Source organism: Psammomys obesus, unplaced genomic scaffold (assembly GCF_907164565.1).
Source record: "Psammomys obesus unplaced genomic scaffold, mPsaObe1.curated_primary_1811, whole genome shotgun sequence".
Taxonomy (NCBI): domain Eukaryota; kingdom Metazoa; phylum Chordata; class Mammalia; order Rodentia; family Muridae; genus Psammomys; species Psammomys obesus.
The window spans coordinates 25,247,264-25,251,646 of NW_026585689.1; positions in this window are offsets into that span (position 1 = coordinate 25,247,264).

Sequence of the window (4,383 nt, forward strand, 5' to 3'; positions counted from 1 at the left end):
TATGACAATGACGATGATAATGAATAAAAGAAATGTAACCAATAAGTAATAAGAAATTAAGGTTTAAATAACAATTTAAATTATTCAAATTTCAATTAAAATAGACATGAAGAGATAGCAGCTCCACAAGGAAACCAACAGAGCCAAAAAATCTGAGCCCAGGGTGGCCTTCTGAGACTGATAAATGAATGGAGGACCATGCATGGAGAAGACCTAGACTGCCTGCTCAGATGAAGCCCATTAGCCACTCAGTCTCTATCGGGTTTCCCTAATAAGGGAACAGGAGCAGTCACAGGCATGAACTCAGTTGCCTGCTCTTTGATCACCTCCTCCTAGTGAGGTGGCCTTGCTAGGACACAGAAAAAGAGGATCCAGACAGTCCTGATAAAACTTGATAGGCAAGGGTCAGATACTAGGGGAGGAGGACCTCCTCTACCAGTTAACTAGTAGAGTGGAAACGGGGAGGGATGGTAAGACCAGAAGGAGATGAGGAAGGGGGCTACAGCTAGGATACAAAGTGAATATATTGTAATAAATAATAATAAAAACAAAATGAGAAAGTGTTGTTATTATGACAGTATCACATAAATAGAACCTTATAAAGAATGTCTTTTTGAGATTGACTCTTTTATAATCACATCATTCTGTTTTGGAACTTCAACTTCCTGAGTCACTATTTGAATTGTTCTTTTACATCTGATTGCCCAACAATCTTTCTCTTATTATTTCCTTTTTTTTTCATAAGGAATTCATAGGAAAGGCCTCATACTTGTGAAATATTTTTTTTTCTGATAATGCTATAGTTCCTCATTGTGTTTCTCAAAGACAGTTTCTCTAAATTCAGAATCCGTTATTGTGAGTTCTTTGATTTCAATATTAGGGAAAAAAGCTTTATGAGAAATCTCTCCTCTACTCTCTAATCAACCTTTAATGGGATATATTTTACCTATGCCACTCTTATCCTTCCCACTTGGACTCCTGGCATGTTGGGAGGTTATGCTTTCTCTAAAGAACTTTGAACCTTTCTCTCTATGTTTTCAATTTTAGTTTTGCACTCTTCATTGTTAATATTAAATAAATTCTACTATTCTGTTTTAATTTTTTTTTTAGTTTTATTCTTTATCGTGCCTATAACCAACTTACAAAAAATTCTGTCATTCTATTTTCATTTATATGCCTCCAGTTTTGTTCAGTTTATAATTCATAAGTCTGTTACATTTGCTATTTTTTGTTTAAAGGAAATTGTAATTGGTTATGGAAATATTTTTGATGACTATTGTAGAACATTGTGACATAATTGTGTGTTCTGAGTGACATCATTGATGACTTCCTTTAATTGTCTGCTTTGAAGCATTGCTTTCTTGGTTCTTAGATGATATGTAATTTCCATGTTTCTTCTTGACATTTGTGTCCTATATTAAGATTATAGGTCCTCTCTATGCATTGTCTTTGATTGAAGTATTTGTCTCTGTAGGGCTCACAGGGGTCAGTATATTTGGTTCTGTCAGTCTCTTTTTGAATTCTTTATATGTTCTGGATATTAACCCTCTATCAGATGTAGGGTTGGTGAAGATCCTTTCCCAGTCCATAGGTTTTCATTTTGTATTAATGATAGTGTCCTTTTCTTATAGAAGCTTTTCAATTTCATGATATCCCATTTATTGATTGTTGATCTTAGAGCCTATGCTATTGGTGTTCTGTTCAGGAAGTTGTCTCCTGTGCCAATGGGTTCAAGGCTCTTCCCCACTTTTTCTTCTAACAGTTTAGTGTGTCTGATTTTATGTCTAATATCCACTTATAAGTGAGTATATACCATGTGTCTTTCTGCTTTTTGGATACCTCACTTAGTTTGATCTTTTCTAGTTCCCACCATTTGCCTGCAAATTTCATGATTTCCGTATCTTTAATTGCTGAGTATCATTCCATTGTGTAAATATACCATACTTTCTGTATACATTTCATGGATGTTTCCAGATTCTGGCTATTACTAATAAAGCTGCTACGAACGTGATTGAACAAAAGTTCTCGTTGTATACTTGAGCATATTTTGGATATATGCTTCGAAGTGCCATAGCTGGATCTCGAGGAAGCACTATTCCTAATTGTCTCATATGTCCTAAATATGTCTATAGACATAACCTACTAGGTTCATTTTGCTATTTGTTTGTATATAGTTTTAGAGCTGACCACTCTGCACTGGAATTAGTTCATTCCCATGAGAGGATAATGCTCCTCCTTCCAGCAGCCATTACATGCCTATTGTTCTTTGGATAGGGGTAGGAACCCATGAAACTAACTCACTTTCATATTAATATTGTCATTATTCTGGTCATGGTGATGCAGCCTTTTCTGGGAGAGAGAATTTTCACTGTAAATATGCTACTATTCTAGCTTTTAAAGCATTTTGTCTCCCCTTCTACAGGGTTCCCTGAGTCTTAAAAGCAAGAAATGTGATGTAGGTGTGTCTATTTATGCTGAGATACCCACTATCCATTGATTTCTTCATCGTTTTTAGTTTTGGTTTACTGTGGTGTGTCCCATTTTCTTAGAGGATTCTTAAAGAGGTGTGGTAACTATACTTACCTGCAGGTATAAGGCTAGTAACTGAGAATTCAGTTAACAATTAAGGTTGTCTATCAAAGAAGAGGTGGTCAATTGCTTTCTAATGTGAATGGACAGACATAGAAAAGATTGTATTGAATGAAGTAAGACAGACTCAGAAAGGCTAGCACTTCATAGACTCTCTAATCTTTGGTTCCTGGCACCACCAAGCACTCATATATGTCTATACAATGAGGAGTAGCCTAGAAACCAGAAGACTGAAAAGGAGGATGAGATTGGAGGTTGATCTGGAAGGGGAAATACAAAAATTCAATTAATATGGGGTACAAATAGCAAAAATGGGGAGCAGGATCTGACTTGAAAAAAATGAGTGAAGTCAATATAGAGTGCGAAAAAGGAATAAGGGACATTTAACATTATGGTTCTTTAATAAAATCTCAAGAAATTGTATTATTTTTTATTACCATATGCATTAATGAATCTTATGAAACTTTAAGGCCCAACCCTAGGGATATACATCCTTTGTAAATCCACACCTTCTAATCTACCCTAAACACCAGCCATTAAGAAACAAAGTATTTAAAAGCTAAAGACTTAAGTGTGGACATCTTACTAAAACCACCATATCTTTCAATAAATTGTAGTAAATCTTAGTATTTCCTTGGAGAAAATGGTCAGATGGTCTTATATTTATCCCCAGAAAGGTAAAGAAATCAAAGAAAACATTAATGTTGTGAGCTGGCATTAGCTTGAACTAAACTTGTTCACTGAGAAATTATGAAGCTTGTTCTTATGGCCCAATTTGTGATACTTCACAGCACAGAAACTAATACAGATTTAAATATCCCTTCTTTGGGAAGTTCCCTGTGAGACTCATACTCCAACCAAGGACTATTCATGGAGATAATCTAGAACCCCTGCACAGATGTAGCCCATGGCAGTTCAGTGTCCAAGTGGGTTACATAGTAATGGGAAGAGAGACTGCCTCTGACATAATCTGATTGGCCTGCTCTTTGATCACCTCCCCCTGAGGGGGGGGGGCAGCCTTACCAGGCCACAGAAGATGAAAATGCAGCCACTTCTGATGAGAACTGATAGTCTAAGATCAGAAAGAAGGAGAGGAAGACCTCCCCTATCAGTGGACTTGGGGAGGGGCATGCATGCAGAAAGGGGAGGAAGGGTGAGATCAGGAGGGGAGGAGGGAAGGGCTTATGGGGGGATACAAAATGAATAAAGTTTAATTAATAATAAAAAGTTAAATAAAAAACAGAGTGGCACAGGGAGAAAGAGGGAGAGTTTTTTCGTAGAGTTTGACACCAGGACAGTTTCATAAAGACAGGTAGTGGAGAGACCAAGCTAGACACAGGTAGATATAGAACAATCCAGAGAATGAGAAAGATACAGAAGATTAAAACATATTGCCACGTGGTATATACTCACTCATAAATGGCTATTAGACATATAATATAGTATAGTATAACCATACTGAAATCTATAGTCCTAAAGAATTTAAAAACAAGGAGGATCCTAGGGAAGATGCTCAATCCTCATGCAGAAGAGCAAACTTGATAGACTTCAGAAGCGATAGACAGGGAGCAGGACAGCAGCCTACCACAGAGGGTCTCTGAAAGACTCTACTGATTGAGGTATTGAAGCAGAAGCTAAGACTCTTTGCCAAACTTTGGGCAGAGTACATGGAATTTTATGAAAGTAGAGGGAGATAGAAAGACCAGGAGGGGACAGGAGCTCCAAAAGGAGACCAAAAGGGCAAAAAAAAAAAAAAAAAAAAAAAAAAAAAAAAAAAAAAAAAAAAGGGGGGGG